Source organism: Ursus arctos, unplaced genomic scaffold (assembly GCF_023065955.2).
Source record: "Ursus arctos isolate Adak ecotype North America unplaced genomic scaffold, UrsArc2.0 scaffold_22, whole genome shotgun sequence".
Taxonomy (NCBI): Eukaryota; Metazoa; Chordata; class Mammalia; order Carnivora; family Ursidae; genus Ursus; species Ursus arctos.
In genome coordinates, this window is record NW_026622897.1 from 28,435,531 (window position 1) to 28,463,147 (window position 27,617).

Genomic DNA, 27,617 nt, shown 5'->3' on the forward strand with positions numbered 1-27,617 from the left:
TGCATCTTCCACATCTCTCCCTCCTCCTGGCTGTGTCTCTGATACGCTCCCTAGCCCCTCTTTTCTACAAAATCTCTGCTACATACCCTTATACCTGATTGCTGTTCCCTCTCACTCACTGCCTGGTTTATCTGATGCTGGTGCCCCCTCTGGCCCTCCCATCGCACTTGGTCTTCAATTCACACCCTCCGGGGCCTGTTTTCTTAAAGGTCGCCAAAGACCGAAAAGCTGGGTCAGCGGCATTTCCTCAGCCCTCCCCTCCCTCAGCCTCTCTGCGTGATCAGACAATGACGATCCGCCTTTTATTCTGGCAGCTCCTCTCCCTGTCTCGTCTCTCTCTGTGACACCACATTTTCCTGCTCCCTCCTACTCCCTGGGGGTTCCTTTTTATCACTATAGAAGCCTGTCTGGAGAATGAAAAGTGGTGGAAGAGTGGGACTGAGCCCGAGTGGAAAAGCCAGGGAACCAAGTCTTCTATGTACTTAGATTCAAGGGCTTCTATTTAGTTACCTTTAAGTCTTTGGATTTTTTTCCCTTTGGTTTTTATCTCTTGACATTATGGATAGGGAACATCCTCAGTAGCAGAAATGTGCTTTGTGGTTTTTAAAGAAACAGTAGGGAACAGGTTAGTGACCAGATCCTGTTTTCCAGATCAATTATTTGGATGAAATGCAAATCTCCAGAAGAGCCAAACTGCCTGGGCTGTGCCTGCAGCCTCCTAGGCAGAGAAGCCATACCAATCTGTGAAGCATTCAAAGGCTCCAGCATCTGTCTTGGAAGGTCTGTTCTCTACATTGTCAGGACCAACACAGTCCTTTCCTCTTCTGTCCTATAAATGAGGATCCCTTCCAAAAGTTTGTGTAGAGCCTCTGTCTTCTGCTCCTTTTTCTCTGACCACTCACCTATTCCAATGACATGAGCCTTCTCTTCTCTGCAGTTGGAGTCCAAATTCATAACACTATAGTCATTGTCTTGTCTAGGTTTTCCTTGAAATCAGGGCCTGAGAAAAGGTCTTGGATGCAGACCGTTTGTTTGGATAGTAATATCAAGGAACCAGGATGAGCGGCTGTTGCAAGGGAAACAGGCAAGGAGGAGAGCTTTTCCAAGGGCGCATTGCTGAGCTAGCCATTATTTCCATGCCAGCAGCTGGACCAGCATAGTTGTCATGCCAGATTGTTCTAGATCTCTTGATGGAAAGTGGAGACTGGAGCTCTGTGATTCTGAGATTCCGCTTTTTCCAGCACATCTGAATTCTATGATGCTTAATCCTATCACAAAAACTTTAGCTCCTATACAACCTCAGGGTCAGACCCTAATCTCCCTGAAGATGGAGGCTCTCTGCTTGTTCTCTGCCTAGCTTTGTCCAAAGCACCTGGGAACCCAATAAATGCTGTTGAATAAGATCCTTAGGTCAAGAACACAGAAGGCCTATCTCTGCCATCAGATGTGACTTCCACAGGAAAAAAAAAATGGCAGTAATGATGGTAATCCACATCTTTCAATGACTAGGGTAAGAGTGGTGGTAATCCATGTCTATAAAATGACAATAATCATGGTAATGGTAATTCATGTCTTTATAAGGATTGTTAATATAGATGATATTCTTGGAGTGCCTGGTTGGCTCAGTTGGTTAAGGAAACATCCGACTTGATTTTGGCTTATGTCATGATCTCAGGGTCATGAGATCGAGCCATGCATCTAATTATCCTGACTTTACAGAAGAGGGAGTTGAAGCTCTGAGAAATGAAAGTGACCAGTCCAAGAACCCCTTTCCAGTTGTCAAATCCAGGTCTTCTGTCTCTTACTCTGGATCATCTAGGAATAGGCAGGAGGGGGAGAGGTGGTAGTGATGGTGGTGGTGGGTGGGGTGGCTCTTGCTAAGGGCCAGCAGAAACCCACATGGGATGAGACCCCAGGCACAAATTTAAGGTGCTCAGTATGGAAAGACAAATGCTGTGACATTTGCAGAGGAGGGGGAGGTGGGCCAAGCCCTTGATAGATATCAGCTGGTAAAGCTGTAGCACTAACAGGTGTGCTTTTAGTCTGTTCATTGGTGGAGAAAGAGAAAAGGAGGGGCCATGCCAACACAGTGCAGACGGTGCAGTGCTCCCAGAAGAGGTCCACACTGGATTAGAGACTATCCTGCTAAACACAGGACTAAATGAGAGCTTCTGATAAATATAAAAAAATATTTTCCATTGAGGAAGAGCTGGAGGCCAACACCAAAACCACAGGGTGTCTTTCTAGCTGCTGTATGTGACCCTACAGAATCATCTCTTACCTATTTCTCACTATGCAGTGCGGGCTGGAGCATTCGCTGTAAGTGCTTGTGCTGTCTTCCTTAGGTCCCTAGTAAACAAGCCCTCTCGAAAGTATTTTACATAGATATCTGGGCTGTAGACTTTACCTGATTTTGGGTAAATGGCCAGGGGAAAACCACAGTCAGGATTTTAAAGTAAGACTTTGTCTTTGTGAGAACTGTATTTGAAGAAGGGGAAGGGACAAGCTCACCAGCCTGATGCTGGGAACTATTACACACACATGGTCATTGCAAGCTTTTGTTCATATAAAAGTTTAATCCGACACCCTCTACAAATTCCCTTGGGGTCATTCAGACTGGGGAGAGATGTCCTCATGATATCCAGCAGGTGAGAGGAAGATTAACTCTGTATCATCAGAGAACAAATTTCCAAGAGGCCATTTTTTGAAAGATATGTTTGTCCAGTAACATATTTAAGATCGATAAGGATCTCATGATGTTTTTCCGGGGGAATAAAACATTAATGATCCTTTGGTTATTTGAACGCTCATTTCCTTTTTCTAGTACTGACCTGAAGTACTCTCTTATTTGAGGTGAGGGCTGATCTCCTCATCAAAGGGCTCAGAGAGGGAAAATCAGAGAAGCAGTCCCCAGAACGCTGTGAATGTGATGTTAACTTGTGTCAGGCCTGTGTGTCACATGGTATTCTTTCCCATGAGTCTCATTTAACCCTGTAACCACCCTGCGGGAGCAATCATGTGCAGGTCTGGCCCAGATCCCACAAGTGGAAATGCCGGTGTAGTGCTGGGGGCGTCCATGCCCTCAGATTCAGCCCTTCCCTTGTAAGGTCTCGCTGTTCTTGAGCTCTGTTTCCTCCAATGATTTAGTGGGATCATCAGAACTCTCTACGCAGCACAGCCCTTGAAGTGCTGGCAGACCACTACCATCCACTCCGAGAGGCTTGGTGAGAGCGAATGCTGTTCCTCTTGTCAGACAGACCCACTTTCTTCACTGATGCACTGTAGACTGGGGCAAGTTGCTTAATTTCTCCAATCCTTGGTTATGTCATCTGTAAGATAGGGATGGTGGCAATGCCACCTTGACACGGTTGCCATGTGGACTACATGGAACAAGGTGTGGGCTCATGGACCAGTGACTGCCACATTGCAAGAGCCCTGCAATTACTTAATGTGAATGTGTCATTGATATGAAAGGCACATTAGCCCCCAGATTTCAGCACCTTGCTGTAGGAATGCATCACAAGTTTTCATGGTGGCTTCCGCTAGGTGACTTACGACACTGTGCTCATTGCCTGCACATGTACAAAGGTCCAAAGCTCCAGCCTCCAAACTTGCAGACTGGTGTCAGTGGCCTAGAAAACCACCAAGGGGACAATATAGATGGACTTTTCTAACCCGCAGAAACCAAACTGTTGGGCATGGTGAATCAGACATGTGTTAGCAACCTTCCCAAAGCAAGAGTCAAAGTTGGTTAGTCTACATAATTGCAAATCCTGCTTAAGAGCTCCCAAATCTTTTTTTTTTAGCTCTTACAAAGTTTCCTTTAGAAATGTTGCACCAGCCAAGCTTGTGACGGCACAGATGGTATCCTGGGGAAAAACCTGTACATCACTAACTCTGAATCAAAAGTGATTCCGGAGAGTTGGATTCTGAATGAGAAGCAGTTTTAAGAATATTTTACTCAATTTATCCGCTATTTTTCTTTCTACATATGTAAAAGAGTAACATATAATAAAAGACATAGCCAAAATAAGCCTAACCAGTTCTTGGAACAAATATAAAACAAAGATTATGTCATGAGAATGTATTGTGTCCAGATTTAATTGACAGTCCCTCTTTCTTAAGAAATAGTACGTAAAATTAAAAAAACACAATGCAATTGTTATTAACAATTTACATTCAGTCAAATATAGTATTTATGTCAGCCACAAATAAATAATTCTCATATGACATGGTCATGTAGTTGTGTTTCCTCTTTGGATGAGCTAGTTTGATTGACAATGTTTCTTCGTGATGGGTAATTTTTTGTGTCAACCTGGTTAGGTCGTGGTGTCCAGTTGTTTAGTTAAATGTTAGTCTAGATGTTGCTGTGGGAGTATTTTGTAGATTCACTTAACATTTACAGTCAGTTGACCATAAGAGAGTGAAATAGACTATTTCCCATGATGCGGGAGCAGGGAGGTGCTGAGCCAATCAGTCGAAGGCTTTAAGTTCCAAAAACGGAGTTTTCCTGAGGAAGAAGTAATTTTGCTTCCAGACTATAGCATCAACTCTTATCTGAATTTCCACCATGCTGGCTTGTCCTGTTGATTTTGGACTTGCTGGCCCCTCAAATTACACGAGCCAGTTCCTTTAGAGAAATCTCTCTTTCTTCCCTATCGGTTCTCTTTCTCTGGAGAACCCAGAGTAATACAGTCTTTTAACATGTATTGGATAGAGTTGAACAGTATGACTAATGTGAAATGGAGGAGGAAAGTAGGCTTTTGGAATTATATGTAGAGAGAACTTTTCTGAATGGACTATTTTTATACCAGCTTGTGGGATGGCAGGTTGACTCTACTTAGTGACTCTTCGCCGTAGACCCCCCACCTTCTCACCACCATGTGCAGACCCTTATAGCCCCCCCAAATAATTTCCATTTCATTGACTGTGGCCTTTGCCTCAGGCTCTGGGCATCCTTTATAACTCAGTGGACCATCACGTGATGCTACCCTCACATCTGCAGGACCCAAGTCCTGGAGGCAGTGACTTCTGCCAGTGCCGGTGTGGTGCTGATGTCCTCCTCCCCGTCAGGCATGGAGTGGCTGTCTCGCTGCAGCTCTGTGTCTCCAGAGTCAATTGCTTTGGGCTCAGGCTGCGCATGGGCAGAAGTGAATGAGCTGTATTAATAGTTACCCCAGCATAATCCATCATCCCCTCAACAATGCATTTCTGACAGTTAATTAGAATCCACACAGCGGAATAACGAACATCGTGTTTAGAATTACAATCTATTGCTAAACAACAGATCAGACAGCCTGTTGTCTCCTGTCACCCTGGGTGTCTTAAGTGTTCAGCTTCCGATGCCTGTTTAGCACTCTTTAGCCATTAATTCTGCCAAATGGTTTCAGATGGCTTAATCACATTGAGGGGGTGGGACCTGTACCTGTCCACGGGCAGGAGTCCAAGGAGGGAGCCAAGGAATGCTGCCAGTGCCCAAGGCTGCAATGGATTCCTTTCCCTGGGCCTGGTCTCCTGAGCCTGATGATAGGGGTACAGGAAGTAGGACGAGTCTGAGCAACAAAACGTGAGTTAGAAGGGGACTCAGGGATCTTCAGTTTAATCCTTTCTTCATTTAGAAACTTCCCAGGGATGTAGACATGGCCTCCTAAGTCCCAGCCTACTGTGTTTCTTAGGCTCCCCTCTCCAGGTCAGGGGCATTGCTGCTTTTTGGGCTCAGGCAGCTCTCACCAACTTCTCAGCTGGCTAAGGGAGGATGCTTAGCTGCTTGGCAAATTGAAAGTCTTCCAGTCTGGTGGCCCCCACAGTCTCTGGCCCCACCGAGGAGGTGGCTAGCCCTTGAGAAGTGTACCTGGCTCTGCCTGATGACGTTTGCCTCTTGTTCTGTTGTCACCTTGTGGGTAGCCTGTCCCACACCAGAGACCAAAAGGAGTGTGCTGGTGGGGCTGGGACCCGGAGGGCCCAGCTCTGGGAGACTCATTGTCATTCAACGACTTGGTGTCAGTGGCCCCCCAAAAAATGTTCTGTCCTATTCTTGTTTGGGGGAATGCTGGGCCCCTGCACTGGTTCCCAGGGAGCTCCTGAGGTTAGACCCCATCTCCACGGTGTTGGGTGATCCCGGCTCTAGCTGTGGACTAGATCTATACACTTTGGGCTGTCCGAGATTCATTTTCCTCATCTATACAACAATGGGCACAAAACAAGTATTTCTTTCTTTCTTTTTTTTTTTTTTTTTAAGATTTTATTTATTTATTCGACAGAGATAAAGATAGCCAGCGAGAGAGGGAACACAGCAGGGGGAGTGGGAGAGGAAGAAGCAGGCTCACAGCGGAGGAGCCTGATGTGGGGCTCGATCCCTTGACGCCGAGATCACGCCCTGAGCCGAAGGCAGACGCTTAACCGCTGTGCCACCCAGGCGCCCCATATTTCTTAAATTCTAAAAAAAAAAAAAAAAAAGAAATAATGTAATCAGATAAAGTGTTCAATAAAATGTGTGGTCTGTGTGTGAGAGAGATAGAGAAAGAGAGAGAGCTCACTTCGGTGATCACTCACATTTATTCTTTGTTCCCCCAACACGGGCGGGAAGCTGCAACCTTGGGAGAGATGGCACCTTCCTTTCATGCCTGGTCTGGGGGGGGGGGACATATTTATAGATCACTTCTGACTTAACAGAGCACTTTGCAGGCCTAAGGACATGAAGTGTCAGAATCAGTTTAAGAACAGGTTAGAGACAACCAGAGCCTACTTTACTCTAGCCATTCAGACTCGGGGGTGTGGTAGTGCGCCGATAAGCATTTATCACCTGGCAGGGGAAAAAAAAAGTCTTGGTGCGTAGTGTATGCTGGTTTCAGTGGAGTAAATACTCTCGCCATGGCCGCTTTTGAGCTTCCTGTGCCATCACTCATCTTGGAGTTGGAAGAGTTGAGCACCATTGGCTCTCATGAGTGGGTCTGAGTGGGCTCCTGCACCATTGGGGGGGTGTAGATACATTATAAGTGGGGTTCAGGCTGCTTGGTGGTTGAGTACCCCCTTATTGGCCACCTGTCATCTCACCCCAAGCTGTCAGGCTGTGCCGAAGGTGGGATACCCGTTCTCCCAGCTACTTCCTAAGGACCTTGCTCCAGGGCTGGAACCTGCAGGGGCCCTGGTTGGTTCAGTGGCTCCATGCCACAGCCCCCAGGTCTCTGAGATCTTGCATGGCACAGCTTTCCTGGTGTCCCCTGCTGGGTGGCATTTACCACCTTTGTAACTGCATTCCCCACCCTCCCACCCTTTTCTGGTCCATAGCCAGGCATGCTGTAGGCGTTTTATGAATGTCTGTTCAATGACAGGCGTTTTCAATCACGAGTCACCCGTGGGCACAGGCGAGGAAAATTAAAGAACCTTTGAAGCTTCCCTTTGCCTGAGCCCTGGAAAGTGAGAGCCTTTGTCTTTCCTGTCAGCACTGTGGTCTCTCACTCAGGGGCTTGCTTGTTCCTCTTCTGTATTTAGCAGTGACGGACAACCCAGTCCCTCTGTGCTCGTGGCAAGCTGGCTCTAAAGTGATTCTGCTCCAGCCCACACCCCACCGCTGGGGGCTGGATTCACAGCTCCTTCCAAATCCTCTAGGGCCTGACCCAGACAAGCCTGCTGAATGGACAGGGCTCCGCTCCCCAGCTCCTGACTCTGGGGCCAGGAGGAAGACACACTTGAATGACTCACAGTTGCAATGCTTTGCTATGGCTTTATGACTAAATTGGGTGCCTTGCAAAAAGATCACTGTATCTCCGATGCAAATCCCCACAAGACAATAAATATAGATTCCTTTGTTGTAATCACAGCAGCATCTTGATCTGCCTGCGGTGATTAAAGTGTAACCAAACTGCCATTTAATTTCATTCCAGGCCATTTCCAAATTGTGTTGTGTAAAGACATCTTGATACAGAAATACTCCCTGCAGCTCAAACCCTGTTGGGAGGGACTGTGTGCTGAAAACTCAGTCTTCTGCTGGGGAATGAGCTCCGATCTGGCCACGTAGGGTGCCTGTCCACACTGCCACCCCTGCCTCCTCGTCTTTGCCTCTCTCTGCAGAGACTGTTCCTGTTCTACGCTTTGGAAGCCTTTTCCCTCCTCCCCTCTACAGATGAAGAAGCTCAAATTGCATTTTAGAGAGGATGAGCCCCTTGCCACATCCCCTTAATGAAGGCTTGGAAAAGAGCTGTTTTGGGAAGGTTCCACCCACCCATTCCTTTAGGTGGGCAATGCACTTTGCCCGCAGTATCTGCCCCTATGAAGATGGCTCCTACTGGAGGCGCAGCTGCCCTGTCTGCAGAGCTCCCCTACGCACCACAGGACTTACCTAAGCCAGAGGGAGAACGGCAGGAGGCCTCATGTTCGCAGAGGTGTTTGGGGGCATGGGCTGGGAGAGATGAAGAAGGCGAGGCATGGGAGGAGGCCAAAGGAGCAGCCAAGGGGGAAACAGGGATTTAGTCCAGCCAAATTGGCGGGGCTGGCCCCTGTGATCTTGTCGCTGCTATGACAGCCTAGCAGCCTGAGGCATCTGCTTTCCCTGGAGCAGTTCATCCAAAGGCTTGAGAGCCCATCTGCAGGGTGGCTCTCTGGCCAGCACTGTGCCTGCAGTGGAATTGGGCAGGGGCCCTGTTAACAGGTTGTAAGGCTGATTCAACATAATCAGTAGAGAACCCCGAGGAACACCTTTCCATCCTTTTGGACCTGGGAGTAGAAGGAAACATGGATATGGTCTTTAGGTTGGAAAAATGCATTGGCCCCCAGGAGACAAAGAGGTTGGGGGCAGAGGTGGGGGTAAGCTTGTTATTGGCTTCTGTTGTCCACCCATAGATGAAAGAGGTTGCTTTAGGTTACATAAGGTCCTTACAAATCTGTGATCCTTGAAGATTCCAACGTAGGGAGCGAGGAAAAAGGGTGCTGAGTAAACAGGAAATTTATCAGTTCCAGGGGAGAGGCAATGTACTTGATGTGGTATGTGTGTGTACGCACATGGTGTGAGCTCTTGAACTGCTGGGATGAACAGAGCAGGGGAGGAGAGTCTGGTTGCCTGGGACTAGGAAACCTGGAGGTCCCCATTCTAGAACTGCTACCTATATAGTCCAAGACTGAAAGGAGGGTCTTGGGGAAAATTCTGAGCATATTAATCATGAAGCAGCAGAAACCTCCTTTCTTTCAAACTGCCGACTCTCAGGACCTACTAACAAGATATGGAAGCTCATGGCAAGAGCAAGCCAGCATGAAGATCTAGGGAATGGCCTAGGATCGTTGGGATAGACAGTAGAGATGGCCAGCTGAGGTTGGCTTGGCAAGAGAAAGTCAAGTCCCTGGGCTGTGTTTCCAGCAAGCCTGAGCACTCCACAAGGAACCATATCTTCTCTCCATGTGACCAGCACAGGGGCCCGCACACAGGTGCTGTGCAGCCCATGTGGGCTCAGTGCATAAAGGTCAGACCATAGGTCAGACAAATAGCCAGCTGAAACCCAAACTGTCCCCCCGCCCCGTTCCCCCAAACCTGTTCCTCCTTATCTTTGTGCATGGCCCTCCTCGATGCCTATTCCCCAAGGGCACATGTCACCACTGTCCCCCCATACCCCATCAAGCTCCAGTGACGACAGATTTTACCTCCCTCAAGCCTACACTCTTTTCTCCAGCCCTGGTATCACCACTCTGGCTTCACCATCATTTCTCATCTGTCTGTAGCAGCAGCCTCCTCACCGACCCCTGAGCTCTTGTTAAGCTTGTGAATCTATGCCCATTATCCCTCTGCTCTAATCCTTCAAGGACTTCCCACTGCCTGCAGGAGAAGGTCCCATGCAACCTCTGGGCCTCCATGATCTGAACTCCACTTACTTCTCCAATGTCTTTTCCCTCTGCCCCGCTGCCCAGGCTTCCAGACAAGTCAAACTTCCCCTAAAGCATTGCACTCTCTCTTCCTTGGACGTTTGCGTCTCCTGTTTCCTCTTCCTGCAATCCTCTTATCCCCTTGCCTTGGCCAACTCCTTGACTCCAAGCTTGGCTTAGACATAGAGCTTCTGTGGATACCTACACCGGAGTCCCAGCTGGGTGCTCCTGAAGGACCCTCTTAGTATCTCCATTCCAGCCCGTGCTACACAGCTCTCAGATGACCTGCGAATGCACCTGTCCCTTCATAGGCCTGGGAGCCTCTTGAGGTCAAGAACTGTGGGTGGTCCTGGTGCCTTACACAGTACCTGGCCCAGAGTCAGTCCTCAAATACTATACTGTATTTTCTTGGTTCTAAGGAAATTCCTTAAGGTAAAACATGCCATCTGCTTGTGTTGTAGGAGGACATGGAAATACCACATTAAATGTCTGCCCAATTATTTTTGACTCATGAAATAATACACATTATCTAAGCCTCTGTATGCCTTCTTCAGGAAGGACTGGGATTAATGTTTGGGTCTGCCTCCATTACATTTGCAGTGGAAATGTCCTTCACCATGGGAGCTGTGTTGGCAGTTCTGCAGAGCCTCACGACGGCCACTGTGTTCCTGGGGGCATGCTTGTGCAGACCCCTGGCACACTGGAGGTTTGCCAATGTAATTTCAAGAATATTGAAAAATAACATGATTTCTTCTGTTTTTGCTATTTGATTGAACTCGGTTTTTCTTTTTTTCTATATTGACTTATGTATTATTGGAAGTAAAACAGCCTGTCTCAAAAATGAGTCTAACATTTTTGACAGATGCTGTTCTGCTCCTGAGTGAAAGTCCCTCAAGACATGTTCTGTGGCCCCATCCCCTCCCAGCTCTGAGGGTTCTGCCGTCTACGCTGGAAGCTGGGCCTGTCATTACACCACAGGTAAATAAATGGCCATCTCTAGGATGCATGATTACTTTTCCTACCAATGATCTGTCATGGGGTTGTCTTTCTGAAGACATTTTAGGCGAAAATTACCGATTCCCATAAAAGAGAAAACTCTACTTAGATGATACTACCAAAGGAAATAACCAATTGAAACTTCTGTTGGATGGATACTTTGTATTCCTTTTATACTTCCTACAAACACAGGCAAAAACACCTTTGTTCAGACTTACTTCTCTACGTGCTCTCTGGCAAGGTTCTCTGGATCTTAATTGTAACACACATTTGATTTCGTAAATGTTTATCAGTGAAACTTCGACTGATGTAACCTGAGAGGGGAGGATCGCGATAAATGAAGCCGAAATGACCCTGCCTCCTTTTACTAAAGCTCGGCAGTGTCTACTAGACCCCTGAATGGTTATTTAATTGTCTCGGTGAGTGTTGTGTTTCCTTTCATGTCCACATCCCCATATAAATAAGGGACCCCCCAGGGCTAGGGTGGCGACTTCCCCCTACACTCCAGCTCCTATTTGGCTGTGCTCCCAGAGGATTCTGGGAAGAGCAGGTGTCCCCAGCCCAGACACAGAGGATGAACATTCCCCACCTAAGGAAAGGCTTCTGTTATTTCCGCAAGGTCTGGTTTTCTTAGCCTGGTGTTCCATCGGTTCCAGCCTTCAGCGTAACTTTTTCACCTCATATCAGGAAATTTCTTTTCATCTTCAATGAGTTCAAGCTCTACTGGTCCTGTCTGCTCCATTTATTTATATGGGCCCTCCTTTTTCAGTAGCTATATAAATATAGGCTAAGAGGGGCTTTGGAAAATGATGTCAGCAGGCGGGAAGGCAGGGAGGGGTGGCGTGGGGTGTGGAGAGCCCTTCTGTTGGGGTCTTTGGGGGAAGGGCAGTCTTCCCTGTGGGCTGTGGCTCCTGCAATGTGTCCTATAAGCCTCTTCTCTCCCCCAGCAGGGTTGTGGGTGGAGCTCGTGCCTCATTCTAGTTAGGTCCTCCTCCTGGGTCTCTCTTCTGCTCTCTAGCCTATTTTCCAGGCGTCCCTGCACATGGAGGAGGCCTCAGTGAGTGGCAAGATCCAGGAAGAGGCAGTGACCTCATGGAATAACAATTATTCAGGCTTGAAAAACCAAAACCAAAACCACTGTGTTAGTGAGACGGAACACCTGGGTTTCCCACGGCTTCTTTCCTCCTCAGGCCTCCGTAGTTATGTCTTCACCCGTCCTTGCTGCCAGAGGACACAGAGAGGGAGGCAGACTGTAATGACAACTTCAGGAATCATCCACTTTGAATAATTCTGTCCAAACTGCAAAGCACTCTTACTCAGTATATCGCAATCGCTTCTCACATTAACACTGCGACATTCGTTGTGGTCCCCTTTTTACAGACGTGGGCAAGGTAGGTTTGTTCATTCATTTATTTATGTATTTATTCATCCACTCACTCAAGAAGCATTCGCCGAGTATATAATACGTACATATGTCTGAGCTACATTGTGTAAAGAACGCCCTCCGAGAGCACATAATCCAATGGGAAAAATACAATATACTAATATAAAAATATAAAATATGAAAACGTGAAATGTAAAAATAATGTAAGAAGTGTAGAGGTGCAAATTGCTGTGGGATCACACGTGAAAGGGGCAATTAAACCTGACAGGTATCTCGAGTATCATTTGCGGGGAATGGCAAGTGGTCTGCTGTGGTTGGTACGTAGGGGACAGAGAGGGCTGGATGGGGCAATGAGGCTGAATTTTCTTTTGGGAACTGAAAGAGGGTGAAGGTTTTGAAATGCCAGGCTAGGAAAATTTTACTTTGAGAGCAACGGGGATCTTTGGAAGACATTTGAGCAGGGAGCGAGGGTCATGACCCTCTTTGGCCGGAATGGGAGAAACAAAAATCAAGAGGAGGGTCTAAGGTGCAAGGTGAGCGTTGCCTGAGGCCCTTAAGGGGTTAGCTGGTAGTGGGGTGGGTACTGAAACTCCAAATCCTTGGTTCTTTCATTGCCTTCTTCTTGGAAAATGTCCCATATTATGAGTGGGGAGTGGAAGCAGGGAGAAGTGGGGGACTGCATGCCAGTCACCCTGGGGTCAACACCAGTGAGGGGTGGCCAGCTTGCTACAGGGCCCAGGACTTGTTCACTCTTCTGTTTGTGGTGCCCAGCCCAGTGCTGACAAGCAGCAAAGTGTGCAGCAGAGAGGAACAGGGATCGTCCCAGGGCCTCCTTATTCAGGAGGCTGCGTTGCCCCGGATGTGACAGCTCAGTCAAGTGTTCTCCTCATCTCCCCCTTAGAACACACTTCCACAGAGGGCTTGGAGCATGGCAGCTGAAACAAAGGACTTTCCTCTTGCTCCCGGCACCACCAGGACAGCCTGGTCCGGGACACGAAGCAGGCCAAGTCCAGCAGGGCTGGCCCCTGCGCAGGTCCCATGACCAGGGAGAAAGGAGATGGCAGGCTGCTGAGGGAAGGGACCCCTGCAAGAGCTTAGCTCTGGAGCACTCGCCCTGCAGAGAGCTGCTATTGTCATCTCTGTCAGATCTGAATTCTCAGAGGTGACAGCTTTGACTTCAGATCTGCTTCTTTAATTGAGTCTTTGTCACTCCATTGATGGTAATTTACACATCCAATAAGCACAGCTAGTGTGGACTGAGGCGTGGGTGATGGGACTGGAGCCGGGCTGCAGATGCCAAAACCTTGTGGGGGAGCCATCTCCCTACCGCTGGGGCCCTAAGCTGGGTTTCTGGATGCCCGACTGCCTGAGGCTAAGTTGGGGAGACCCAGCATTCTTTTATCATTTACCAAACATCTTCTGAGCTCCAAGCTAACTACGGAGGGTGGGGATAGACCAGTGCATAATAAATGGCCCTTGCTAAGAGTTTCTAGTCTGATGAGAGAAATAACTGGACTTAGAGACTGCATGTGGGGTCTGCATAGAGTGCTTCTGCGCTTTGGGATCAGGGAGCCAAACAACCGCCTTTGGTTCATCTATACCCAGTTTACTTCAACCACCAGTGCTGAGCACCTGTTTCTGGGAAAAACACTGTGGAGTGATGGGCTGGATGTGGGGAAGCAAAGACTGCAAAGACTATGGCGCTATGTATCAACAGGGCTAGCTGCTCTTTGGTCCTTTCTCCTTCTTTCCCTCTCCCTCTCCAGGCTTTTCTCTCTCTGTCCCTCCCTCCCCCTCTCTCCCTCCCTCTCCAGGCTTGCTGTCTCTCTCCCTCTCTCCCTCTCTTTCGCTTTCTCCTCTCATCCTTTTTCGTTCAGTTGAGCAACAAATATTGGTGATGCTCTCACTATACTCAGACTCCCTGTTTCAGATCTGGGTAAGAATGGTGAGCTCAAAAAGATTCAGTCTTGTCCTCATGGAATTTACCCAAGTGTGTGGGAGACATAACCATTAATCAAATAAGCACCCAAGTGTGTAATTAGGAACTGTGCTGAGAAGGGTGTAGGGAGCTATAGGAGTGACTTGTGGGCTGATCTCATTGATGGGCCCCAGGGTGGTGGGCACAGGCCACTGTGGAGCACTCAAGATCTTTTATTCTTTATTGTTGGTAAACTAATGTTACATTATATATTCATAATGCCATATATACCTGTGTATTATCATACTGTATATATTATGTAACATACATTATATTATGTATACACATATACATGTATATTTTAAATTGCAATCTGTACAGTATGATTTCTGGCAATAAGAATGAGTCTGTTTCAAAAGCTGAACATTGACAGAAAAATGTAAATTCACTCTCAAATATTTAACATATTAAAAGAGACTAGGGAAATACTAGAAGAACACACGAGTGGATATAGCCTCTTTGGGCGGATAAGGCCTTTCAAAACATGAAGGAGACAATACATAATTCTGGTTGCCCAAAACTTTAAAGCTTTGGCAAACCACCGAGGAAGCTGAGTGACAACTGAAAAACCCACGGGCTCCTGGCTCACAGGTGGCAGACTGCTGGCCGAGCGGGGCAGATGATCGGCAGGCGGGGTACTGCCCATCTTCCGCACCAGGTAAAGAACTGCTTTCCCGAACCTCCAAGTGACATATGCCCTGTCTCCAGCGCCCTTCAGACCAGCCCCCCTCCAACATCCAAGAATTTGCAGAGTAATGCTTCTAGAATCCTGCTCCAATGCAACAGCTGATTTTTGCCCTAATTGGTTGATGCCCATGCTACGCGATTTTCCCAAAATATTTTGAATTTTACCCTATTCTTCACATAATGTTACTGAATGCTTATTATGTGCTAGGCACTGTCCTATCTATGTTAGACTGTCTAACTCACATAATCCTCACAACAGCTTTGGGAAGGGAATATTAATACTATGCCAGGTTGCAGAAAAATAGAGATATGGAGAGGTCAACTACCCAGGTGCCCAGGGTTAGATAGTTTGAGAAAGGTGGAGCGAGGTTGAACCTAGGCAGCCTGGCTTTGGACCTGATACTTTTTTTTTTTTTTTTTAAAGAAAAGCTTGAATGAACTAAGACACTAAGTCAATAAGTCAAAAATAAAGAACAGCTAAAATTACAGAAAAAATTCATAAATACAGTGAAAATGCTAAAGCAGAGATATTGTCCCCAATCTTTTATTTTTATTTTTACATTTTTATTATTGATGTCAAGTTAACATACAATGTTATATTAGTTTCGGGTATGCAACATAGTGATTTGACAACTGTACAGCTTATGCAGTATGGAGCCAACACTCTTAGCCATGGAACCTCACTGCCCTTCCAAATCAGCAAGAACAAGCAGAACGACCCAATAGCAGAATGGGTGAAGGGTTTGACCAGGTCATTTGCACACACACAGACACAAAAGAGATACATATGCACAATAAATCTACGCCAAGGTTTTCATCTTCACTAAAAATTAGATGAATGCAAATAGCAGCGATACTGAGATATTTTTCTTTTTTTCTTTTTTTAAAGATTTTATTTATTTATTTGACAGAGATAGAGACAGCCAGCGAGAGAGGGAACACAAGCAGGGGGAGTGGGAGAGGAAGAAGCAGGCGCATAGCGGAGGAGCCTGATGTGGGGCTCGATCCCTTAACACCGGGATCACGCCCTGAGCCGAAGGAAGACGCTTAACCGCTGTGCCACCCAGGCGCCCCTGAGATATTTTTCTATTATCATGTTGGAAAAAACATTTAGAGTTGGACAAAGCCCCGTGTTAGATGTTATGAAGATCTGGATAGTCTTGTTAGTAGGGGTTGTTGTGATGTTTTGGGAGTAATTTGGTAATCGGCATCAAACTTATGCGTTTACCCTTTGAAACAAATCTACTTTCAGGTTTACTGTAAGTAGAGAATTACTGTAGTGCAGAAAGGTATGTAGTCAAGGATATTCAACTTTCCAACTCTTGGGAGCAAAGAAAATAAAGGGCCCAAAGAGAAGAGGACTGGCTTTTTCCCCTGGTCCATGGAACCCAAAGCTGTCTTTCTCCTTCTTTTTACCCAAGGCGCTAAATGTACTATGGGTTTGCTGGAAGTATGTTTCTTACCAGCAGCATCAGATAATACGCAGACCAATTTTTCCCAAACAGACCAATAGCTCGCTGAGGGCAGGGCTGCGTACATAACAGAGCTGCATGCTTTTACCTCAATCTTGCAATGTGAGAACCCCAGGGTTGGCAAGATGTAGGGCCACCTTGTGAGGTTTGTGTAGAGAATAATTTAAGGTTTCCTCTTGATCACATAAAACATTATGCTAGTAATGAGCCCCAAAGAAGCCTATAGGTAGAAAGAGTATGCCTAGCAGTACTAATACCAATAACACTACTCATAAAATATTTCATAATCCAGATGCAAATATAACCCAATAACAAGTCATTGCAAAAGGTTATATTAATCATGTTTTTTTTTTCCTGTATTTTATTATGCTTTGACATCTTGGAGCCTTGTGACTAGGGGAGGGATGGCCCTACTTAATAACTAATTCCTAGAGATAGCAAACAACTTGCGTGAGTACATGTCTTTGATATTCAAACCAACAAATCCAGAGCCCGTACTCCTACCTGCCTGCTATTTATTATCAGGCTCTTGCAGTCTGACATACTATCCCCCACCCTAAATCACCCCAGGGCCAGGTACTGGACAGCTAGTGGCCACCTCTATAACCAGAGCCTGACCAAATCCTCAAACTATCCAATCCCCAGCCTGCTCAGCTGCATACCCTGCTTCACCCATGACTTCCTCCAACAACCACAATAAAGGCTTTGTTCATGTTGTTTTCCTCTTGCCCCTTCTGATCGCTGACAGATCCTGGTGCGTCCCTGTGTGTGGCCTTGTGTGGTATGGCCTATGCCTTTCTCTTGGGAACTGTAAGTAACAAACTATCTTTGCAGTGGCAAAAATTTCCTGATTTGTTAGCCTTACCATGCCTGATTATAACAAATCCTGGGTACACTTTCAAACAAGTGTCAATCGATGCAAAGTAATGTAGGCACTCCAAATTCCCAGATTATTCAGAATTATTAACAGTAGTCTCAAGCCATTTGAAGATTTACATCCCCACTTTGCTAATAGATTTAATACTGCTGAACTTATTCTATGAGCAGAGGAGCCACTTGGAAGGTGAATGGCGTTTAAACTCCATCAGAATGAAATCCAGAGATTGGCTCAGCCGTGATTTTACTGATTCCTGTAAGAGTCAGCTCAAGAGATCCAGATTGAGATGATTTTCAGTGCGGAACATTTGCAAGAGCATTCATTGGTGGCCCCAATAGCAAGGTGGGAATCAACTCTGTCTGTGACGTGTCAACAATGGGAACAATGCTTTTCAAACCTTTTCTCAAAGATCTTTTGCTGCAAGTGTGAGGCTGCCTTACCCTTCCAGATCACAGTGAGTTTATGCCTGGAGCAAGGTTGTGAAGGAGCAGCGGCTCTCTCTTTCACAGAAAAGCTTCTCATCATCCTTGCAAAAGGATGGTGTAAAAGCTTTGAGGCCAGTTCACACCAGGGAGATACTATGTTGGAAGCATTCATGCTGTTAGAACAACTTGACAACAGGAAATTGTCAACTGATTTCTTAAGCTCCTGGGAGCTTACCAGTGGAGTCAGGGATCATTCCTTCTGGATTTGAAAACTGTACCAGTTTACTTATGAAAGAGAAACGTTCTAAGAGAACAAGAGGGAACTACCTAAACATCAAACTGAGCAAGGTTGGCTCAACGCTTCCCCGCGTGTCTGGGTATAATCCTAGCAGCTCCTGGTAGGGGACAACGGTGGAGACCAGAAGTGCCCCATGAGGCTCTTCTGCTTCCCAACCTTGCTGTCGGTCCTGCTGGACCTGCTTGGGCAGGAGAGGAGGTTGGGGCGGATGGCGAGAGAAGTTGCAGTAGAAGACACTGTATATGCCTATGTCTAGAAATAGCATTTCATAGACCCTGATGTCCTGGATTTGGGGAGAAGGAGCCATATCTCCATGACGTCTTGGTGGTGGGGGAAATCAGGAGGTTATAGTGGAAGAAAGTATGCCCCCACAATAGAAGGACTTCATTCTCTGTGCCCTGTGGCTGCTCACACGGGCTCGGGGCTTATCCTTATCAATTTCCTCACCTGCATTTCCTCTTTAATCCTCGTAACAACTGTGTAAGATTATTGTTACATCTATGGCTATGGAGCCTGAGACTCAAAGGGTTAAAGGTCTTGCCTGAAGTAGCAGTGAGCATCAGGGTATGGATTTAAGCCACGCTCTTGCTCTTATTAACCCAATCCACAGCGCACCAGTGGGATCTGTATCAGGCCAAAATACACCACGTGTCTGTTCCAGAAGATAGAGGAGTGTCAGCTTTTCTTTTCTCTTTCTCTCTCTTTCTTTTAAAGATTTTATTTATTTATGAGAGAGAAAGAGAGAGAGAGAACACACGAGCGAGGGGAGGGGCAGAGGGAGAGGAAGAAGCAGACTCTTCGCTGAGCAGGGAGCCCAATGCGGGGCTCGATTCCCAGGACCCTGAGATCATGACCTGAGCCAAAGACAGATGCTTAACCTACTGAGCCACCCAGGTGCCCTGAGGGTCAGCTTTTCTGAAGCAATTTCTCTCCAATCACGCTTTCCTTACTCCAAAGGCAGCCGTTGCTGGCCGCTCCACAGGCCCGAGAGGCTCCCTGCTGCTTGCAGTCATCGCCCGGGGTGTTTTCAGGGAGTCAAGCAGCTGTTGTCTTCTGAGTCTGTGGGACTGTGATGAGCACAAAGCAGTTTCTTAACCAAACACTTCACTCTAAAGTGCAGGCTGGTGAGGTGGTGCTTGTGGTGGTGGTGGTGGGGGTTGTGCTTGGCCGCAGGTGGCCTGTGGCTTTGAGGCCCCTTGGGCTTGCTGACCCCTCAGAGGGATCATGTTACATTTGTGTTGAAGGTAAGAAGCTCCTTCTATGAATCTGTACTTGGTCCTTTTTAGAGAAGCCTTGCTTTTCCTGCATTACGCAGTCTGCAATACCTTGCTGTACGTTTGGGGTGCACTGAGCTCTTACTCCCAGGTGGGGCCTGGAGGCAGGAATGTGGTCCGCAGAAGGATTTGGGGAGGGTGGGCAGAGAGGGCCCATGGAGACACAGCATGGGGTGGACTGGCTCCTGTGCTTTACAACTTTACTCACCTTCCCTGAGACTCCATTTCTTCATTCTAATCTCAAAGGTTTGTTGTACAACTTAAATGAGATTAAATAGGTAAAGCCTTCAATGTGCTTCCGTCCTGTTAGGCTCTCAGTAAATGCTACTTATTACCACATTCCATTCCTCATCCCTCCCTGCCTCCCCCTTCCTTTCTTCCCACCCTTCTTTCCCTCTTTCCTTCCTCCCTCCTGTTTTCCATTTCTATTTTTCTTCCCCCTACTTCACTCTCTAAGGCTCAGCTTCCAGAACCAGATGCTGTCTGGTGGGCGAGGGCAAGGTGAGAATATGCAGGCCCCCTTGGGCTGCGTAAATGTGGCAGAAGCCTTGGGCACGGCTTCCTGATCACTGGAGGCAAGACCGAGGTACAGTTACATCCGTGCTTTCTAATGGTATGTGCAGGGGGGAAGAAAGGATGTTGAGGGGCAAGACAAAAAGAGGGCTATTTGATTATTCTCTCTTCCCTCCTCTAGATAAAAGTGAAATTCCTGTACTGGAGAACAAAATACTCCCTCACAAAAAGAAGACAGTTAAAATTTACTTCTGCTGCAATGTAATAAAAGGGAAAATAACCCTCAACATCAGGAAATGACTACATGCTTTCCCCCTTTATATTTGAAACCAGAGGTCCTTACTGCTGCTGGCTTACTCATCCCAAGCATTAATTTTCTATTATGAATAAAATTAATGAGTTTAGCCAATTTCTGTGCTCGTAAAGTTGTGCTTTTCATCACCAAGGTTAACAGCCTGCTGAAGATCCCTCCTTTTGGCAGGGTTCCCACAGAGCTGGGACTGACTGATGCCTCCCCCTGGGGCTCAGGGCAGACCCGCACCTTGTCCTGGTCCTCAGACACCAGATGCCTCCTTCTTCTTCCTTAAACCCACAATCTCCCCCATTTACTAGACCTCCAGCTTAAAATTTAGCTCTCCCAGGAGCCTTCCCTGATTGACCCTGAGTGTTATGACCACCCTATGATGTCACATTCTTTTAACACTTACACAGAGTTTGTAACAGATATAAGTCTGATGGGGGAGACAGCCAGTCTGATGGGGCCATGCTGGGGAACCACCGACCAAAGCCCCTCACCCAGGGTAAGGTCAGGAAGGTTTTCAAAAAGATGTGCTGTTGAAGTAGGGACTCCTCTGGGTCTGCTCTGTGTCTCTTCTTATATTGCGGCTCTGTAGACCAGGGATTGGCTGTTTGCGGTCTACTGGCCAAACCCAGCCCTTTGCCATTTTTGTAGATAAAATTTTATTGGAATACAGCCACGGTCATTCATTTACATGCTGCCTGTGGCTGCTCCTTGCTATGACTGCCACACTAAGTAGCTGTGGCAGAGATGGTGAGCCCACACCAAATATTTGCTGTCTGGTTCTTCATGGAATAAGTTTGCCCACCCAGCTCCAAGCTTGTTCTGCTGTTCGCAGTAAACCTTCCTGAAGCTTGGTCTCAACCAAAATATTCCTGTCCTCTGTACTGGGGAATTGAGTCTCACTGTAGCTAAAGTTAAAGTGTTAAGAATTAATATGGTTATAAAATGTGAACGCCAGGGTTTGGCCGCCCAAACCTGTGCTTGGATCCTGGGTCAGGCTAGTCACTAATGACTGTATAATAATAAGAATAGTAAATGCAGTAATAGTAAATGCAGTTTCTATTTGCTCAGCAATTATTATATGACAGCTTTTGGGTTGGGCTTTCAAAATACACTATTTCACTGAAGTTCTCACAAAAAAAGTCTCAAATGGAAGTATTTTTTATCCCCATTTTACAGATGCTGAAACTAAGGCTCAGAATAAGTGGTGAACTTAAGGATCACGTTCACCTTCTAGGAAAAGAAGAGGATATACAAAACCAACAGCTTAAACAAAATTGAATGTTTCCCCCAGCCTCTTCCCACAATAGCAATCTGGAGATGAGCAAACATGGTAGATGATGTGGAAATTTCACCTAGAGTTATGTTCTGCATTCTTATCACATTATTTTCCAGTTTTCAGTTCTCCTCCTGGACCAAAACTCCTCTGGAGTGCCACTCATCCTGTTTATATTCTGGTTAGGAATGAGGAAGAAAAGAGAGAAAAAGCAAAAAAGGCATTTCCCTACAAAGAGGACACAAAATCCTCTGTTTGCAGCTTATTGGTCAGACTTTAGTCATATGGCCATAACTACCTGCAAGGGACATGTAGGTTTTTGGCTGTCACACTGCTGCCCTGAATAAAATAGGGGTATGGTCTAGCAGAGGAGTAGAAGGCTATCGGAAATGCTATTAGAAATATCTGCTCCATCTGCCACGTTGGCTTCCCAGCTTCTGTGGACACAGCTCTTCCCACACAGAGAACACACACCTCTATTCCTAAGTCATTCCCACCCCCAAAGCTTGTCCAGTTACTGCATCCGGCTTAAAGGTCCAGAGCCTTTCAGTGTGGTGCTATGGGCAGCCCTCTCCATCAGTCCCAGATGTGGCTTCTTATAGCCTCGTGACCCATACACTAGATGTCAGGCTACTTGTTCCTAGATTACCCAATACATCATTGTGAAGAAAGAGAAAACAACCACGATTAAAAGAAAACCAGCCTTCCATTCAGGAAAGGGGGGAAGATTTGTAGAGCTGACTGGTCCACAGGGGTGGTTAACTTCTGCCAGGCAGGGATGGTAAGGCTAGCTTTGGACAGTGCACTGAGTGGCTTCCTTGGCCAGCAGGTGTGGCTGCTCCTCTCCAGCTCGTGGGAGTGGCCTGGCCAGTGTGGTCTCTGTCTCTGTTTCAGAGAGGGTCCTCCCTTTTGATCATCCTCCTGCCTCCTTGGCATTGGTCCTTCCTAGGGATGCAGAGTTTTAACACCCTGTGGTGTGGGGGCAGGACCAGGGAAGGGAAGTCTTTTTGGGCTTTTGCAGTCTCAGGTTGTTGTCGACTGGGCTTGAGGTTGCTTTAGAAATGTTCTCTCAAAACCCGGATTGGTTTCTGGTCTCTTTGTTTCTGAGCATTGTGATATGCAAATAACCGTAGCCATATTTCTTAGTGTCTAGATACCATTTTTTAAGCTGGAGTAGTCACATATTTTACTCCCTGACCTTTGTAGCTTGGTTCATCCTCTTTGCTTGTAAATTAATGGTGACCATGATAACACCCTTAATATGTTTTTTGGGGGGCATAGATTCCCATCTTTTGCAGAGAACTTGTAATAAAAGGGCTCGAAAAAGGCTTGGGGTCATTATTTTATCTTCTATTAGAATTCCCACTTCACAGCCCCCCTTTAATCATTTCCCTTTGGGGTATAGCAGAATTCTGCTATTTCTTAGCTTCGAGAAAACTCTTACTCAACTTATACAGGGCACAGGATGGACAACGCGGCATTCCCTTCCCACTTGGCTCGTACACCAGCTAGCTCTAGTGGAAGTCCACCTCTCTCTTGTTGAACGTGACAAGAGTGAGTCAAATCACACCAGCATCCATTTTATTTCTTCCACTTCCCCTTGCTCTAACTTCAGAAAGCATGAGGTCTAATTTCCCATGGAGCAGCAGCAGGCAGCCTTGACCAAAGGCTTTCCCACTGCTTATAAGCGTTGCCAGCTTTCCAGGGAGTGGCTTCACCCTCCATGTGGGCCCGGTTCCCTTCACAGAACTCATGGTACATTCTACATTCAGGTTCTGTTACAGGTAACACCCCCTGTCTGATAGCAAACTCTCTATCAGTGAGAAATTGCATTTGGCTCTTAACAGAGCCCTAACCTTGTGGTTTAAAAACCTAAGGGTTTAACTGGTATAGTGCTTGTGCTCGTTCTAAGATTAAGTAGTAGAGGCAGCGTGGAAGACCAGGGCTCCCTAACTCCCAAATAGTGTGGCTCTGTACCGTATTGCCAACGTGCACTTGACTGAGCTTTAGTTTCTCTATCTGTGAAAAAGGTATAATCATTCTACCGCTTCATGGGGCTGTTTTGAGAATGAAATGAGATATGGTATAAAGTGTTATGAATATTTGACATTATCGTTAATGTGTTTTCCCTTCTGGGAAACTGATTTGCATTTTAAGCGGAACTTTCAATGTCCAGTCACAAAGGAATAATGTTCATGGGGAAAATTTCAGGCAACAGACAGGCCAGTATTAGAAATGTCGTAGGACGTAAACAGCAACTTCCATCCCCTTTTCCATCATCCTTTATAATTTCCTCCTTCTTATTTCCTTCCCCTCCAAAACCCTTTCTTCAGCTCTGCCCCTTCTCCCCACCATGACGCTGAGCAGGTATCTAGCCTGTATGTTAGGACGTCCTTATATAAGGCACCATTTTGATATGAGCCAGAAGGCCAGGAAGGAATCAACAGCCCCTGTGTCCCTGGGACTAGGAGGCTTTTCTCATGGAAGCTGGCACAAAGAGCGTGTGTACTCCCTCCTCTCCCCCCCACCCCGCAGAGAAACAATATGGCTGACCAGAGCTGCCTCTGCAGTCCACAGGGGTGTCTGGACACATACATCCTCTCTGCCTGAGCCCTGGCTAGCTTGGCAGGCTGCAGGGAGGACCCAAACCTGTCATACATGTGAGGATGTCATTAGCAGGTTTGGAAGGTTGGAATTCTGTTTGTCGAAAAGAAGGAAGCTGGGAGTCGTGTGGGTTGTGGGTGGCCTATAGATGCAGCTAAGTGGGAGGAAAACACCCATCTCCCTGGGCATCTCCTATGCAGTTGGGATCTGGTGTAGGGAGCCTTTCATTATAGCAAGGAACCTCATGCCTAGACCTGAGAAAGCATTTCCTCGGTACGGTAATTAAAACCAAGCTATAATAAGCTCTATTTAGGAAGAACGTAGTTGCCATTTTCTATATAAATTAGTTATTTTTCCTAGTGATTATAAAACAAAATGCCAAAAGGTACAAAGAAGAAAATAAAATTCACCGAATCCTATCACCGAGAGATAACCACTGTTGCCATTAGTGCCTGCGGCCTTTCTAACCTTTCTCCACGGATACGTATACAGAGGGAGAAGTAAATCATTTCATAGTCATAGAGTTATACTCTTCACAGTGCAAACCTGCTTTCCTCCCTCCTTAGATTTTTGTTGGGATGTCTGTCTTTGTCAGCTAATGGACCCTTGTGGATCTCTAGCTCTAGAGTCTTCTACTTTTGTAAACAGTTAGTTTGCAGAGGGAGTGGGGTTGTTAAGCTGTGTGGGAAAGCCCGAGCTTTGTCTGATTGGAAAGGCAGTCCTAGGGCATCCTTTGTCTAACTATGGGGCATCCTGAGGGCCCCTGGCCCTGCACCTGTGAGTGTCCTATTTGTGAACCCAGGTGGCCTGCTGTGTAGTTAAGTGAGCACAGGCCTGACCCCTACTGGAAGGGTTGAGGTCGGTGGGAGCAGAGTCGATGCTGTTCACCCATCCAAGCACATACCCGTTGATGGGGCAGAGGAAGTGTTTGTGAAATAGCACTGCAGGAGCTCTGAGACAGCACCCTGAGCAAGTCTCTGTGGCAGCTCTGTCTGGGCAATTCCAGTGGGTGAGGAGTTTCCTGCCTCCCCCCCAACCCCGCCGCTCTGGCATGCAGCTACCTGCAGCCACCGCATTTCATGGGGCCAAAGCCTATGGACGTCGGGCTGGAAGCCAGAAGTCTGATTCTTATTTTCCTTTGGCATTCACTGCCCCAGTGCATCCTGGTGTCTTGGCCTGCATACTTAATCAATCAACAATTCACCCTCCTATTGCCAAAGTAATTAAACTAAAATGCAGACTGAACTTGGTCACTTCCTTGCTTAAAAGCCTTCAGTAGAACCCATCACCTAACCAAAGTTCTTATTCTGAGGGGAGGTTTGTGAGGTCCTTGTAGCCTGGCTCCAAGACCTCCTGCCACCCATAGCCCCCAGGGAACCAACTGCTGCCACGAGGGACTTCCCCGAACCGGATTGCTTCTCACCTTCATGCCTTTCTTCTGCTTAGGATGCTCTCTCCCGGCCTCTTCTGGTCAACTCCTAGTCATCCTTGAAGACTTGGCTCAGGCGCCCCCCTCTAGAGAGCCTTTCCAGCCTATTTCTTCCCCTTTGCCCCAGCCACAAAGCCCTGTGTGCAAATCCCTGCAGAATGCCTGCACTCACCCTGACACTGCACGTAGCTGGGTTTTTGTGTCTGTCTCCATGAGGTCTGGGTCCCTTGACTTTGTATCTCTGGGCTTGGCAGTGTGCTGTGTATGCGGTTGGTACCCAGCACATTTCTGTTGAATCAGGGATCAATGGGATCATCATTTTCTCTAACCTTTGGCTTGGAGGTTGAGTCAATGTGCTCATGGAGGAGAGTTGGGGGAACAGGGACAAGTCTAGAGACCAAGGGGTGCTGGGTCTGGGTGTACTTGTCTGCCACTTGCCAGATGGTGGCTCCTTCCAGGTCAGCAGCTTTGGAGCCCTGGGAAGTCAAGACCACTGTTAAGCCTGGCTGCACTTGGCAGCGGTTGGCACATTGTCTGAAAAGCTCTACCACACAGTCCACAAATTCAAACTCCAGCTTTGGCTTCCCATGCAGCTGGCGTATGTGACCTTGGGTGAATCACTTTGCTTTTCTGGGGCTCGGGTTTCCCATATCTAAAATTAACAGTGAAGTGATTGGACCTTGGTAATGGCACAAAAACTTCCTTGCTGTCTAAGGATCAGACTCAACATTGATTGCACCACTTAATTTAGGAGATTTTTCCGTCCCTCAAAAGCAAATGCCTCAATTTGTTCAAGTGATAGGACATGTCCTACACAGTCAAGGAAAAACCATGCTCCTTTGAAATTCTCCCAGCTCTGATATTCTGTGGCTCTGAGCTCACTCTGCTTGGAGAATTGCCTACAAAGCAGAGCTTTGGGGAAAGGAGAGAAGAAAGAAATAAGGAAGGTAGTTCCTCTGCTCCACTAAACTTTGGAGGAAACTGGGCCTTTGAGGAAAGCCAAAGTGATAATTTCACAAGCCAAGGCAAGGCTCTTTTGCTTCCTCTTAACAGGCCCTTACCTGGGGGGAACATAGCTAAGAAGTCAGGCTCCATACCTCAGAACCTTGTCCCCCCACGTTCCCCCTGACTCCCTTACTCTACTACTCCAAAAACAAGCATGCGGGGTTAAGGGATGAAGTCTCCTTGGTGGGCCTTCACCTGGGGGGTTTCTAGACCTCTTCAGGACATTTACAGCCATAGGAATTCTGGAATCTCTTGTCAATATTTCACAAAGCCTAATAAAAATTGAGCTTAGATCTGCGTTAAGGCTGCAAAGGTTAACTGAAATGCCAAAGACTTAAATTCTGGCTTGAATTGTAGCAACTTGGTGTGCTTATTTCATACCTAATGGCAACCCTAATGAGCACTCAGAACATCCATTGAGTTGTTTTAAAAAATGGGAGACAAAGCAATAAAGATAATCCAGTAAACACTTCTTTGCAATATCAGGTAGACATAATAAAAGATAAAAGGTCTGGAATAATTGGAAGGAAAGACCTGGAAGCCACAGGCTCATCCCTCATTTGAGAAGTGAGGAACCTGCCCATAGGGCCAGTGACCCCAGGCCAGGTGGGGTGGGTGGGACCCCTGCCTTTGTGGTCTTTCCTTGACTGTGCAGGCCATGTTCTTTTTTTTTTTTTTTTTTTTTTTTTTTTTTTATTAATAATGATTTTTTATTATATTATGTTAGTCACCATACAGTACATCCCCGGTTTTCGATGTAAGGCTCGATGATTCATTAGTTGTGTATAACACCCAGTGCACCATGCAATATGTGCCCTCCTTACTACCCATCACCGGTCTATCCCATTCCCCCACCCCCCTCCCCTCTGTAGCCCTCAGTTTGTTTCTCATAGTCCATAGTCTCTCATGTTTCATTCCCCCTTCTGATTACCCCCCCTTTCTTTATCCCTTTCTTCCCCTACTGATCAATCTAGTTCTTATGTTCCATAGATGAGAGAAATCATATGATAGTTGTCTTTCTCTGCTTGACTTATTTCACTAAGCATTATCTCCTCCAGTGCCGTCCATGTTGTAGCAAATGTTGAGATCTCATTCTTTCTGATTGCTGAGTAATATTCCATTGTATATATGGACCACAACTTCTTAATCCAGTCATTGCAGGCCATGTTCTATTGCTTGAACACATTTGCTTTTTGGGGTACAAAGACTCCACTGAGCAGTGCAATCAATGTTAGGTCTGACCCTTGGG